Source organism: Poecilia reticulata, linkage group LG19 (assembly GCF_000633615.1).
Source record: "Poecilia reticulata strain Guanapo linkage group LG19, Guppy_female_1.0+MT, whole genome shotgun sequence".
Taxonomy (NCBI): Eukaryota; Metazoa; Chordata; class Actinopteri; order Cyprinodontiformes; family Poeciliidae; genus Poecilia; species Poecilia reticulata.
The window spans coordinates 10403760-10419981 of NC_024349.1; the positions used below are offsets into that span (position 1 = coordinate 10403760).

Consider the following 16222-nt stretch of genomic DNA (forward strand, 5'->3'; position numbering starts at 1 on the left):
GCTGTTCATTCATAAACCAGGTGGGAACTGTAAATGAAAAGAAGTTTAGATATCGCACAGAGATTTCACGGACCGTATTGTGCTGTTTGTATTTAAAAGCACAGCAGGGTGACCAGTTATTACTGTATTTGTTTTGAATCTATGTAGTTGAAACCAGGACAGGGATTTGGAGATAACTATATAAGAGAGGTATTACAAATTTAGTAAAGTCACGTAAAGCTGAACCTCAGTGAACAAAGTTGAACTTTAGTATTTATTTATGGTGCTAAATATCAAAGGCCACATGGATTGCAACTCTGACAATAAATCTTCAAATTCTAAATGGCTTTCGTTTTTCAATCTGCATATTTGCTTTTTTTGTTTTAATATTTCTACAACTCTCAATATTTAAAAAATGTTGCCATTTAAGAAGCTATTTTATTATGTTTCCATTATTTTTTAAAAGTATTTGTATAAACTATGCATCAATTCACTTGACAACAAACGATTTAAAGTAATTTTTTACACTTGTACTAGAGTGTGACCATGTTACTGTAATAAACAGCACATATCAGAAGATATTTTCGTTCAGCTTTATGAGTTACTCAGTACCATTCTGACAACATGAAGCAGGCTAAGAGGTAGACAGACAGACAGACAGATAGATTTACTGATTGTTTGATTTATGGGGCTCCTAAATCTGAATTAGGCACGTCAGGCTCTCTGACACCTCACTTGTTTGAACCTCATCGATAATAATGTGTTGTTTTTGTTTTTTCCAAAAGTTCTGCACCAATAAAAATCTGAAATGTCTTGGCTTGTCTTCACATTCAGGCCATCCAGTCTCACAGCTCAGAGAAACTGGATGGAGAGCATCTGTGAACGTCCGAGCCTCGGTCTCCATTTTTTTTTGCTGCACCTATCAGGTTTCCATTCCGGCTTCTAAACCATGAATCCTTTTCCTTCCCTGTCACAATTATCTACTCTGTTGTGTTGATCTACCTCATAAGAACCTAATAAAAAAAACACAGAATTGTGTGTTGATTACATGAAAGAGTTTAAAACACCATACTTTCAGTTTAGTGACTTTGAAATGATGGAAATCCGTTGGCATTCACTTTTGCATTTTGCACACTTTTCAGACTGATTTGTCATTTCAAAACTGTGTTGGGCAACTGAAAACGGATGAAAGGCTTCTCTTTTTTTGTTTGCTACTTTGATTTCGCTTTTTGTGCATCAGGGTAATCTGAATGTAATTAGTGTGCTAAACATGCCATAGTTAAATAACATCAGCGCTGATCAAGATGCAACTTGGTTTTTGTCTTGTGTCCCAATATTGAATTTGTTTCCCACAGATTCCAGTAATATTTCTGTTTATTTCTCTTTATGGCTCACCTTGCAACCATCATCTATTTAACTGGAGTGAGTTTTATTACAATTAACAGCTCAATAAAATTTTATGGGAGCTTTAGGCTCCAAGATAGCAAATCATGTGCAACAAATCAATTATAATGTTGTTTTTTTTTTTTTTTTTGGATCTCAGTGAGCAGGAAAAGTACACCATAGCTAATTCATGGGTGCATGTTGGAAATCAATGCTTCCTGTCACCTTTTAGCAGGACAAATGGCCCCTATTGTCCCAACCCATCACTCGCTCTAACTTTAGACAGCTGGGCTGGACGCACAAGACAGAAAGACAGAGAGGGGGGTGGGCAGTTAGGGGGCGTTCAATGACGACTTCTGGTACAGGAGCTTCTGCTCGCATCCAAACTTTCCGGCGAGTCAGCTACAACAAGCAGGGTGGTGTGTTCCTGACTTCTGACATGGCTGCTTACAAGCAGGTCACTGTGGACAGCAGCAGGTCACTCAGAGCGAGTGTGTGTGTGTGTGTGCGCGTGTGAGGGAGCCTGGAAGGATGCTGCTTGGCCCCAGTCATTGCTCCTTGACGTCAGAGCTCAGCCCAGCCTGCTCCTGTTCCTGCTGCTGCTTTTGCCTCTGCTGCTGCTGATGCCTCTTCTGCTGCTGCTGCTGCTCCTCTCAAACATGTCTTTGTTATTCAGAGCTTTTCATCAGAGAGCGGTGACCTGCAAAACATGGATTCTGGAGTGCAGCTGGATTTGCAGTAAGAAATGTTCATTGCTGTTAATTACTTTCCCTTTAATTTATATAAGGGCGATGAACGCACGCAGCACAATTACTACATGCATAAATCACTAATATCATAAGGGCTTTATGGCTTAATTGCAATGGGATGATGTGGGAATAATATCGAGGGGTTTAATGTTGTTTTATGAGCGGAAAGGCACAGTGCAATGAGATTAAATAAACATATTTCACCTAAAAGTGATTTTTATATAGGAATGTTGCATTACAGTCATGGGGAAGACCACTCACTTGATAGTTGTGCATATTGGTTGAAAGCTGAGTGGAAGGAAAAACTGGTAGAAAAATGAAGCAAGCTGGACACATCCAGCTGTCTAACCCAGAAAAGATATTTAAGCCAGAAAATAGCATTTTTTGTTCTTATGAATATTCCTATCTTTAGAGAGACGACATTTTTGGGATTTTTTCCACTACAAGCCATCGTCGTCAAAATAAATAAAAAGCTCCTCAAACAGGTGCATATTTAACATATTTTCCACTAAACTTTCCAGTACTATTCTCACGTCCAACACTTAGTCCTTGCGTCTGTTTCACAAGTGACTCATCACAAGGCTTGCAATAGTTGCCGCTCATGTCATGTAATCCGTCTGTGTTTGAAGGCTTTTGAAAAAAGGGATTTCAGCTGTTCATAAAGCTATTAAATGTTTTTTTTTTTTTTTTCCACAATCCTCTTCAGACTGTGGTTATTCTTGGTTGCTTGTGCTCCTTTTACCACTAGTTTCTTCTTCCACTCCATTTTCCATTAATGAGCTGGGAGAAATCCATTGGATAGGTTCATCAGGATGGCCAGCGCTGTCCTGGGATGCCCCCCTCGAGTCAGTGGAGGTGGTGGGAGACCTTCGGCAAAAACAAAAACATAATGGTTGGACAATGTGAAGCTGTTGCAGAACTAAAGTTCCTTCAGTGACTGGTGCATCCCAGGAATACACAGGAAGCATCATCATAGATCTTTTGTTCTAGCAGCTGTTAAAGTTTAAAGTATTTTTTGTTGTTTTTATATATTTTTATGAATGTGTATTTTAATACATGCTTCCATTTACCCAGCACTACACCTGCGTTTCTCCACTGTGGCACAGTAAATGATTTTTTATTCTGTAGTTGTACCTTATTATTTTACAATTAAGCTATAATATACGAGCTGCGCCTTTATAGCATCAGTGATTATTTGTTTATTTAGTCAAATATGCCCATGATGCAAAATCCATCTGATCCAGGAGCCAGGTGCGCGGCAGTCCGCTCCGCTCCGGGTTCCTCCCTTTCCCCCTGACGGGCATCCGCGGGTAAAACAAGAAATCCGCCACACGTTTTGTCAGCAGCCACCGAGCTCCGGGTCCCTTCGGTAATAGAATAGCCGATGTAATTTGACACTTCAACTTACTGCTCTCTCTCCGAGTCTATTCAGTTACTCAGTCCCGTTCTCAGCGGCTGTGTGTGTATGAGAGAGAGTGGGAGAGAGAGAGAGAGAGAGTGTGTGTGTGTGAGGAAGGGAAGATATCTGAAACAGATAATAAGAGACGAGAATTATTACCGAGGACTTTCTGCCCCAGATCGCACCCCGGTGAGTGGCTGCAAACTTAATGCTTTGCGGGTGGGAGGGTTATATTTTGGCTCTTAACGCGTTTGCGTGTGTTTCCACTTTGGCTCAGATTGTTTCTCCAACAATAGAGTGACCGCTCGAACTGGCTCCGAGGAGAGAGTCTGTTAGAATGAGCCGCTGCTTGCTTTCTTAAAAGCCGTGGTTACTGTTTACTACCACGGCCGCCTTCGGCTGAGAGGGCAGGCTGTGCGTTTCGGTGAAGGAGCAGATGCCCGCGTTGATCCCCGTAACCGCCGCTCCAGAGGTTACGTTGTTGCAGCGTGCAACGCTTTTTGCTCTCTCTCTATGCACGCCTGGGAGCCGGACTTTGTATGTTTCAGATTTGTATTTTCATTCATTTCTTCATTTATTGTTCCGTTTAAGCTCCAGGGGTGCACAAAGCACATGGCTGCGGGGATGTGAGCCGCAGAGTAACAGTGGGACACGGTCACTGCAGTGCAGGTCACTCAGTGGATGTCATGTTTTAAATGAGCGCCTCTGAACTTTGATAACAGAAACACGTGTGATCTGGTAAATACAAAGCGGATGCTGTTGTCTGTGCTGCTGGATCATAATAGGAATTTGGCTTTTTACGAGTTTAATAAATATATATATATATATATATATATATTTTTTTTTTTGTTGTTGTAAAAATTGTGAATTTGGAGCCAATTGGAATTGAGTGGGGGAGCCGTCTCTTGTACACTGAGGTAATAAACAGTCTACACATCTCTGTTCAAATGAATAACGCTAATAACGAGAGCAAGATAAGTCTTTGAAAAACTTTGAGTGTGAAATATGACTTTAATAGTCGACGGATTAACACATATTTGAGGGGAGGATGTAGCAAATAAACTAATACTTGATTTAATTCCACGATTCATTCTTTATCAGTACCATTAAATCAACAACATGGTGCAATTAGCTTGAATAAAGTCCAGCTTTTCTACAAGGATTTTGTTGACATTTAGTCCAAGAATATATAAAAAATATATCAGTCAGGAGATGGGTTAAAAGATGAAAGTGTGAAACAACAGTGACATTAGTTAACTTGTTATGTTATTGACAAATGGACAAAATGAAAACTGGTCAAAGAGGCTGACAGAAGCCTGACAGAAACCCTGAAGGAGCAGCAGGAATTTCCAACAAGTTTTTGGTTGAGTTCTACAGGTGAGAATAATCTCATGAAGAATAAATGCTGAAATTTGAACAAAAGGTTGTTCAACAACATGTTGGTTTGCATCTGTGCAAACTTATGATACAAGGATGCTGCAACTTTTTCTTACATTCATATTTATTTTACCCAGAGGTGTGTAGACTTTTTTTTAATATCCATTGTACATCTATCCAGGAAGCCAAAAAATAGACATTTCTCCCTGTTCCACTTCCTAACTATTGTCAGTAGCAGAGTGGGAGGGGTTGTCTGTTTTTTTTTGTTCAGCCTACACTTTACTCCTGTTTCTAAAAAGTCCCACTTTTGGGAGCAGCTAGTTTGTTTTTTTTCTTCTTTTATTAAGATCTACTAAAGAGTTATTCTTGTTGTTTTCTATTATGTTTGATATGTAAATGCTGGTTAAAGATGGTTGAAAACCCCAAATTCATTTTCTCAGAAAGTGTAAATATTACATCAGACCAATAAAGACAAGAGCTTTTAATACACTAATGTTCTACTGTAGTCATGTTATGACCAAAACAATCATAAAGAAGATTGCTGATGGTTTTGCATTTATATTTAAGCAACAAAAAGTCATTGCTAAAGATATTGGTTGTTGATAAAGTTTTCTAAGCATATCGATAGAAAGTTAGGTGGAAGGAAAGCGTAATGGATAATAAGAACATTAAAATACACTATTAAAAAAACTGATTAATATGGAAATGCCAGTATATTGAAAAGCATGCATGTATTTTACAGTGTATGCTCTTAAAACTTTTCTTGGGGCTTTATGTTCTGTCTAGCACTCACTTTCAGCTTGAGAAGACACCAGTCATAGTGACAGCATTGGATTGAATGGCTCAGCAAATCATTACTGATTGTGGAAACTTCACAACTTCACAACTTGAACTATGTGGGTAGCCAGCTGCTTTAGCATTGACCTTTTATGACTTTCCCTCCTTGTGGAGTCGATGCTTTTCTTTGATTCACGCGGCTGCGGTTATCCCTGTTGCTTGTGAGCCTTTTTCTCCAAAATTTTTTCTTTCCACTCAATTTTCCATTTGCATGCTTGGATACAGCACTCTCTGAACAACTAGCCAAGTGTGCCGGTGGTGTTGTGCTTGACAGCTGTCAACCCCATGACATGTGTAGGCCATAATATAGCTTTTTTTTTTTTTAACTAAAAATGTGGGGTTTTCATTGGCTAATATCTGTGTGGTGAATTGATTTGGGTTTTTTTTTTTGCATTGAATTAGTGAAACAGTTTATTTTTAAATGCAGCTTTTTGGGAATTACTGTATGCATGAGCAGTAAAGTTCATGAATTTACATATTTTTAAAATAATTAAGCCTTTACCAAGGCTATAAAACCAACAGTGGAAAAAAAGTGACTGTTTTTATTAACTGATAACTGGCATTAGCTTACTAGTAAAAAAACAGTTGAAATTGAAGCTTTTACTAAGCTTTTTAGTAAGTGTGAGATTTTTACACAAAACCTAAAAGGAGCAAAAAAGTTCCAATGTCAGCAGAATTTCCCCTTGACGTGTGTGGCAGTTAACAGCCAACGCCAGCCTCACGTACTTTCTGACCCTGCAGCGTTGCCAGTTTGTTCAGCACAGCTTTGAAAAAGTCACGTAAAACCTCTGCAGGAATACAAAATATGATAGTTATTTAGATTTCGGTCAGGCAATGATTGCCCTGTTTATTTGCGATGTGAAGTCCCTGGTTCACCTGGAGACACTTGATAGCAATGAAGAGATAAAACGCTGATTGAGGAAACTTAAAACTTCCAGCTGGTTTCATAAAACTTGACAGAGGGGAAGTTTTTATTTTTTTCCCTTCCCCTTTCCCAACGCCTCTTACCCAGTCACCCCCACCTCCATGGGGCCCCTAGGTTGTGCTCCTGAATAACCACAGGGCAGACCCCACCAGGCTGACCTTCTTCTATTCAAGTCGAGGATGTTGAAACACCAGCCGTCAAACAAAAGACACATTGAAACGGAGATCTGCAACCCAGCACGTGTGTCTGGGGCTGCTGAAGTAGACCATTTATTAACTCCCAGTTTCCCACTGACCAGTGAAAAGCATCAGCACATAAGCAGAGACGAACAAAACTGCGAAAAGAAACACACAATAGGTACAGATTAGTACAGATTAAATTTAAAATAAAAAAAAAACTGATTAAAGTTTATTGTGAATTTGGGTTCGAATTTTACGTATTGTAGAAACCAAAAGGGAAAAAAAAAAAAAAAGTATTCTCCTTCCATCTGGATGGGATGGAGAATGTTGATTGACAATAGCAACACGTTGGCTGGGCAGGATGGAGGTTTCTCTGCTCTCCGCCCCACCTGCCGGGGTGAGAGTAAAGGCGGAAGCTGGAAATGGCTGCACCACATGGGAAATTATTCAGCTCTCAGATCAGAGAGGACACACAAGAGGCCTCATTACCTCCACAAGCACTGCTGGCCAGCCTGCAAGGAAACCCAGAGCTCTACTGTGTGCAAACCAGAAACTTGGTATATTATCTTTCTGATGCTCCTTTTGTGTGAAGATCTTCTAGAGACAGTGTATGGATCATTTCTGTCCGTTTCAGTCTGAAAAGAGCCGTTAAATCTGCGATCTTAGAGCAAAAAAATTAGAACCTGTCCCCACGGTTTGCAGCATAGGCCTCCTTCTTGAAAACAGCGTTTGGATAAGTAGCCGGTAAACACAGGCGTGAGTTTGCGGCATGATATTATGATGTTATTGATCCGACTCGGGAATACCTGCTTTCTGTACGAGGAGAATTCTCCGAAGGCGCTCTGTAGCAGGAACAGAGGTGACCTGACTGCTCATCCTTGGCGGTCAGAGGCTGCGGGAGGTTTGTGTAGGTTTCGCTCAAGGTTCTGCTCTGTGTTGTCTTTACTTAGCGGAATAAATTCTTGGAATGAATCACCCTCTCAAAGAGCGAAGGGCAAGGGCACTGGAAAGTGTTTCACTGTGTCATCCTGACGCTTAAACTTTGAGGTTTTCTCTTGTGTCGGGCTGCATTTAGATGTTACCGATCGTGAGTTTAATATCGTTTTAGATCTTATGCTCTTTTGAAAACCGGAGATGCATTCAAAACAGTATTAAACCAGCTTTTAATTGTGTGAAAATCATTTTTGTTGCCGTAACTGGACCAAAGTGCCTACGATTGACGGTCTCTGCGACTGTTTTTGTCTGGTTTGCTCTTTCGCAGCAAGACTTGTGTGACTCTCCGTTGTGTAAGAGTCCTGCGGTGAGTTCCAGCTTGCGACCCCTTGTGAATGGGTAACACTTTGCCACAAGTTGATCTTAACTTTCAGGTTTGACTGAGAAAGGTCGCCTGCATGACCACTGATTTGCATGTAGATAAATGTGAGTTTATTAGAGCTACAAACGAGCCACTTCTTTGTTTCACATCATTTCATCTTTTAAAATGTTACCAGCTATAGTTTGAAATCAAGAGACGATTATCTTGGAATGTGGTATCATAGCACTATTTCAGTACTGAGTCTAAATTTTCCTTCCAGCTTTCAGAATTGGCTGTTCATCATTACACCCCGTATTCCTCCTCTACATGCCAACTCTGAATTCCTCATGTGTGTGCTAGTGATGATTTGCGACGCTCCACTTCCATGACACGCGGCTGCAGGAATGTAGGATGAGCAGATATCTGTTGTGAAGATTGGGGCGGGGGGGTTGGTGGAAGAGAACGGTCAGACTGTACCTGTCAGCCTCGGTGTTGACTGGTAATACGAAGCGTCTATTTTCAAAACACGGCTCAAGGAAAAGGGAATCTGTATGTGGCTCCCTCGCTTGCGTGCGGGATGGAGATACAGAGCTGAGCGAAGGGGATGGGAGAGGTGCCGGGAGTGACGCCAGACCACACATCATTTAATCATGTTAGAGTGTGCAACCACTCGGTGCATATTTTGGGTCGTATTGGTGATCGGAGTTGTTGTTGCACAAACTGAACTCGCACAAAAACAGAGGAACAGAGGGGATTGACAGGGAAATCAGATTATTTTTCGTCGTCGTTGCCAAAATCTGGCGGCGCATGTTCAGGTAGATACTTGTTGCTAAAAACTGCTTCTGCTAAATGTTTTTTGGACCACTCGCATGCTTAGCCTGTGGTTAAATGAGCGTATGTCAGTGCCGGATTTCTGTTCGTACTTTTGGCCTAATCCCCCTGTTGACTTGCGTGCTAAGTACCAATGTGTTCTTTCTTTGCTCTTTTTAGGAAGCCCCTCTCAGCATAATCTCACTTAATCTAATCTGCCCCCTTTATAATAGACTGGGAATTTATAGAAAAAGCTTTAGCGTAGATCCATACCAAACAGAACGATGTTACCTCTCGCCTCCCCATCCCCTCTGGCAAAGCCCTTGTGAAAATGCAAGTGACCTCTGCGGCCCTTGTTAGTCCCAACAATGGACCTGCGTCCTCTTACAGCTGCAGCTGCGCTGGACGGCAGGTTTTCTGTAACACACATCTGATTAATGGCTGTAAATAGACTGTTTCTGGTGTCATTTGTTTGTAAGTAACACAAATGTTATTTTGTTTAAGATTCTTTGGACTGGACATTATTTGCGATGGATGTAGTGGAGATAAAAGTGAGTTTCAAAACAAAGATTAATCATATCTAGATCGTTAACTGAAGTATAACCTGTACAGCGTGAAACGCAAAACTGAAATCTTTTAGGGGCAAAGAATACACAAAGCATAAAGTAATTTTATTGTATGGATATGTACACCCTACATATTGTACACATAATCATGTTTGAGGCTGTTTTTATTGGAAGTGGGGCCTTATAGGTGGAAGGAATTATCAATAATTCTTAACACCAATCAGTGCTGGTACAACAACTTCAGGCTTCTGCTAGAAAGATGAAGGTGAGGATGAATTTATGTTCGAATTTCACTGCAGTCTGATGCAGTTGGAGTGTTTTTAAGAAACAATTATCCCATTTGGCAGTGTGTCATTTTGAATTCTACCCAATTCCAATTATGTTAGTTTAAATATGCTCACACTTAAGCAAAGACAGTATTATTTTTTTAAATAATAAAACCTGAGATTTTTTTTTAGAACATTATCAGTATAGATAGATAAATTATAATTACGTTTGATATAAAGATAAAGCATAACCTTCTCCAGATCACTTCCATCTAGTTAGTACAATAACTGCAATATTACCAATTAATGACCAGAACTCATACGTTCAGTTTTGGTTTTAACCTGGCCGGAGAACTTTGATAAAGGTCAAATGTAGACTTTTGAGAGACTATTAGCTCTTCTCAATGTTGCGTCACTCAGAATAAATTTGTCATTTATATGACTGGAAAAAAAAAAAAAAAAAAAGATTTGTTCCCAAGCGTGAACCTTAAAAAACACTTCTATTAGCCTCTAAAGAGGTTTTAATTATCTGTATACACACATTGGTCTCTTCCAGTTAGACAGTTTGAAAACAAATTCAATTCACAATCTGTTAAGCCTATGTGTTGTCGACTAATGGGAGGCTGTTGCTTTTCGTGGTTTTGTTTGTTAGTGGTTCGGCTTTTTCAGGACTTAGACACACGATTGCACAAAACAAGCTGAAGCTGTGATGCGGTGTTTTCTTTTTGAAAGCGGATGAGAGAAAGCTTTGTTTTATCAACTTCATATCTACGTTAAGATGCAGTTAAAAATGGCTTATGTTCTGTTTACATGTTTTTTTTTCTTTTCTTGTTAGCAGCATTTTAGGGTTTAAATTGGCGTTAGATTTGGAGTGCAACATTGTGGGGGGAAAAATAAAGAAGTGGATCCAATCTTTGAGCCATAATCCACAGTGGATTTAATTGGAGCTTTCAAGGCCCCCCAGCAGTCGCGGGCTCATGCATGTTGAATGTGACATGCTGTGAAAAACATACACAGATGATGACACAAGAGCATCGCTGCACTGTTAAGTGCAAATGAAAGGCTCTGAATCATAAATAACATCCGGCATCTCCGCAGTCCCATCTTTTATAAATTAAACAAGGTCCAACCGTGAAGGGTTGTCAGATTTGGCAGCATGTGATAGTGTTGCATATTCATCCCCGAAATTGCAGCACAGACTGCGAAACCAGCTGCTAATCTCAGAATTTTAAATCTTGCGAGATTTAATCCTGCCATTGGAAAATGGCTCCAACAAAAAGGCTCCCGGAGGTTTCGGCCGATGATTCACGGCGTGTTGCGGGTCTTCTGGAGGTTTTCGTTAACTTTTTAGTGGAGAAGGATCCGCACCTCTGAGTAATGATGGTGATTCTGAATAAGTGTTAGAGTTACATTCAACAGAGCCTGCGGGAGTCCATATCTCATTGTTTTCTGACAGAGAAAATTAACTGGGATTTACTAACACACAGGGAGCCTCTTTCACCCATTCTGTGCTGCTCTCAAAGAAAAGGTCTGAGGGTAATCTTTTTCCCAAGGACCCTTCCCCCAACCATCCTCTGCTCCCCATTTCCAAATGTAAACTGTCAGATCCTTCAAAGTTTGCCGTCGAGATGTAACGCACAGATTGATAAAAATCCCAGTAGCTTGCTCTATTTGCCAAACATCTGCTGATGCATGAGAGATGATATTGTATCAAATTTCTAAGATTTAAACATCCAGTGCTGACTGCAGCCAATTCTGATTTCTCTGTCGCTGTGATTAACTTTGACAAATATTGTGTCAAGTCTCCCGTTGGTTTTGTCATCACATATTGTGTGCAAGGCAGGAGTTTTTGGAAAGTACTATTTTTTATTAAATCATACACAAAGTCTTTGTGGAGCTGGCATTTTAAAGTTGTCTTTTGTGTGTCATATTAGTAATTGGCTCTACTTGCACAGGTAACATCAGTAGCAGAATTTTTGCTACCATGTTCATAATGTTGATATTTTAATTTGGTACTTTCGGTCAGAGGTTTCCAAAAGGCAGCCAGCATTTCCACATATAACGTGTTTCATGACAAGTCAAAATGCAAGAAATGATTAAAAAAAACAACAACTGTAAATTGGTTGTAACGTGTTCAGCCTTCTTATTATCAACTTAAAGTCTGTCACTCTCTTTACGAAGCAGTCTATATTAATAGCAAATCATCCTCATAGTAAGTAGGGGTTCCCTTCTAAACCTTACCAACACTGAAAATAGCTGACATTCAGTGTTCCACTTGCTGTATTAACTTCCTCAGTGTGTCACTGTCTGCTCCACCTGCAAGTGCTTAGAAATACTCCAAGTTAGTGATAAAAAAAAATTACAATTTTTGAATTTCCACCTTTCAGATATCTTGTTGCATCTCTTATGTTACCTGAAGAACAGATCGGAGGTTTCCAAAAGGCCTTCTTGAAGTACGTTCCTCTCCAGAACTCAAAGATATGCTCAGGATGTAACTGAACCCATCAAATGAGCTGTGTTAGAGGAGACACTTCTAAATCATGGTTCGTCCAATAAGCAGCTATGGAATGATGAGCTAAAAAGCATAACAGGGTGCTTTGTTTAAAAAAGTCATAAAAGCAATAATAACAATTAATATGCTTCCTTTGCCTACTTATTGCAAAAGTCTTTGAAAATTTTACAATTTTTGAATCTGTGCTGTTTAAATTAAACTGGCTGCTTAAAAAAAGAAAAAAAGCAGCCAGAAATAGACTCAGACTGACCCTAACTAAGATACAAGCTGAAAGTTGAGAGCCTTGGAGTAATCATTGTGGTCATAATGTGTCAAGCGTCAAGCATGAATGGAAATCGAGCTCATTCTTCAACCAGACACCGGATATCTGTCAGATGTGCTACATTAATGCAAACACTCGTATTCTAGATGACTGGAGTGTAAACAGGCTGAGCCTTTATCCTGACAAGCATGTCTGAGTGAGATTGTATCAGTGTTATTGATCGGCCACACGGGATCAAGGGAGATTTTGAAGCATAACAAGTAGAACCGTTTTTCAGCTGCGGGCATCAGTCTTCTTCCTCTATCATTTATGATGGTTGTTTTTATTTTAAGCTACCATGAAATTACAGCTTCATAGATACACTCTGACATTACAGGCACATAACTGACAGTTTTTAGCATTTTCTGTTTTTTTATTTTTTGCAGGAGTTTCCCAGTTTTGATAAAAAGGTGTTAAAGGCCTTCAAATAAGTTACTATGGAGAGTTGGTGACCCCAAGATGCAACGTCTTGCTGCTGTTTGCTGACTTTTATGGAAGAGCAACAAGAAAAAAATTTGTTCTTGAGAAAAAGACATGAGTCCGTTTTAAAGTTTGCCTCATGTAGGAAGCAGCTGCTCTGGTCACATGATACCAAAATTTAACTTTATGTGAAATGTTACGTGTGGGAAAACCAACCCTGCACATCAGCCTGAGCACATCATTACCAACAATGAAACATTGTGGTGGCAGCATCATGTTGTGAGGATGCATTTCTTGATTAGAGACAGGGAAGTAGGTCAGCATGTTGAACAGTTTAATTGTCGATTTGTAGATTTGGGTAAATTTGGGAAGTGGTTAGTTTTTAGTTAGTTTATCCTGACTTATCATATTTGTACCCTGGGGGAAACAGGAAGTCGTGGATTACTAATGAAGAGTTGCTTAGGACTGTGATCAGCTTCAGAGTATTTAAATAAAAAAAAAAATGTTCTGAGGAGTGAGATAATAGTAAAATACTAAAGGTTACGTTTATATGCGTTTTCTTCACAGTGCTGTTTAGTCTTAACCTACAACGTCAAAGCCAAATATTTAATGTTTTTTTTTTTTTTTTTTAAACGGAAAACCAGTGAAATTCTCTCCTCTTAGGAGCATTGTAACTGCCGGTCAATTCTTCAATTGTTTAGTGGGATTTAGTGTTTGACCAGATTTACTCTCCTTCTTGACCATATTGTACTGCTTTCCCTGCCACATGAAGAAAAAGGGGTGGGGGGGAAAACCCCTTTTTACTGATGATAATGTGTAGACAGCAGTGACACTCCACCCACAATCTGCGTGTCAGCTTACACCGTACCCTCATGCTAACACAGTGTCTGTGTGCGGTTGGTTAGCCAGGTGCAGGGCGCGCACCGCGAGCCGAGGCCGGTGCATGAACATGACAGCTGTGGGCACTGAAAGAAAGACAATCTGTCAGCACTGAAATCACTGAATACATTACCCTTAAATATCTGTGCAATTATTCAACTTCTGTTTTGCTTCTTTTCTTTTTTTTTTTTTCCCTCCTTGAAATATACAAATAAAGCTGATCTGGGACACTGATCTGACGTCACGTGTTCATGTTTCCTCTATTGAATTTTTGTAATTTTTTTTTTTAATCAGAACTGATTTACATGTCTATTTTTGCAATCTCAGATTTTCCTGGGTTCTAACCTAATGTAAAGGAGTGATGGGAAGTTGAGCCTTTTTCTATAGCTGGTGTGCAGTGAGATCTTTTGATACTAAAACTCCCTCACATGTGCTGTGAAAGCGGAGCCTGTCTTGTGAAGTGCTATCTCGTGCCTGCATCAGTTTAGGACGTGGAAAAATTAAGGTAACTCTTATCTTCAAGTACAAAAAAACTGGCACTACTGCTTCAGCTACTCTGAGGATTTATTAAGGGTGCTTCACACCTGAAAGTCCGACAGACTCGGTTCAATTGGGGACCAAAATTGCAACATTTGTTACATTTTCAGCTGATGCGGTTTGCGTTCACGTCAAATCCTTTGAAAACCTGTTCATCCCGTCGCTATCAGTTCTAACACATGGAATTAATTCATTTTGTGAGGCGTCACTCTGTGCACCTTATACAACTTATAATGTTGCTTCCAAAAAATGTGACCTATAGCCATGCATGCCATTGTCACAAGGTTGACTTTAAATAACTCTTCTATAAACATGTTGTGTGTTTCCATGTGTCCCTATTTTTATTTTTAAATTTTTGTGTGTGTCCTCTTCAGCGGCTTCAGAAAGTAAACAGAATCCCTGCTGAGGAGACAAAAGACTCTATTTTCCACAATCATGGTAATCACAGATATAATAACTGCAACTTCTTCTGATGATGAATGCTAATTAATTGGCCGGCGCAGCCTGGTGTAAACAGACAGTGAGGCGCATATGCAGACTGGCTTCACACAACTATTTATAGTTGCAGATTGCATAAGCTTGTTTCGAACAACAGGGTGTTCTCGCTTTGTCGGCATCAAACAGAGAAATGCTGCGACTGACCAGATTAGCGTTGCTTGACACACATATATCTCGCAGGCGAACGGTGTGTGTGTGTGTGTGTGTGTGTGCGCGGCCCGACGGGTCCCACGGCTTAGAAATTGTTGACGGTAGACGCTATTTTTGACCATCTGCTCTAAAAGGAGGGCATGTTTGAGTCACAGACGCTGTGGTGTTGGCATGGGCAGGGAGGGAAGGAGGGAGAGAGATGGCTCACCCGAGGGCACAGCATCCTTCGTGTCACCATGCATGTGCGCAGTGTGTTCCTGGTTTAATATGTGTTTTACGTTACCATGAATGATGGCGGAAGTGGTTACTGTAACTCCCTCTTCACACCTTGCTATTGATAACGTATGGGGCAAACAGAGGTAAAGACAAATGTCGATATGCTACATCGCCATCACATTATTAAATACTCATCTTATCTGGTTCAGTTTTGTTTTTTTTCTTGGGTGTTCTACGACTTTGGTGCTCATAAGAAGCCTTTTCAAAATTGTTCTCTGTACTATGTATGTGAAGAAGGTGTTTTGTGTTCAGTAGTGGTGGTTTTTGATATGTACGATGTGGCTCACCTCCCAGGGTAGCATATGGAGTGTCTTAGCTCTTTCTTCTGTTTCATTGGTTTGTATATCATATTTTGCTATGGCTCATCTCCAACTGTGTTCATTATGTTTTATTAGTTTATCGCCTTCCTTCAGTTTCCACCCGATACTCCCCTAATTAGCCACACCTGATTCTCATGCCACTCATCAACTCTCAAAACAGCTGAAATGTTTCTGTTTCCTCGCCTCACTGCCAGATTATCTCTCTGTTCATCAATGTCCATTTTACCCAGAAGAAAAGTGCATCTCAAATTCCATCCACTGCATGGTTTTCTTTTATTTGAGTCATTAACTACTGCTTTTTTGTTTTTTGTTCCCCTCTCCCCCACAAACCAGTAATCTCTTTTTGTTTACTTTTATTTCGTTCTCAGCTCAAAGTAAGAATGAGTGATAACAAGAAAACCAGGACTCAAAACATCCGCATACCAGAGATTAATCAGAGAATCATCTTCAAACACTGTTAGGTGTTTAACTATTTTCAAAAATGCATTTCAAAGCTTGAAGTACCTCTGTGATTCAGTTGGTTCCTTGTAATGTTGACCTGAAGCTTTGAATTGTTTCTAATCTT

The 16222-nt window shown here is 40.0% G+C and overlaps 1 protein-coding gene across 3 annotated transcripts in view; it reads left to right on the forward strand.

The window, feature by feature from the left end:
• The first annotated feature begins 3455 nt into the window (after positions 1–3455).
• Positions 3456–16222, forward strand: part of LOC103481466 (zinc finger MIZ domain-containing protein 1) — a 124021-nt gene continuing 111254 nt past the window's right edge. For 2 of the 3 annotated variants that reach the window (XM_008436924.2, XM_008436923.2), the window contains exon 1: positions 3456–3699. The gene's annotated coding sequence lies outside the window, so the exon portion shown is untranslated. The remainder of the gene's footprint in view (positions 3700–16222) is intronic. The other variant, XM_008436925.2, reaches the window with a different exon arrangement.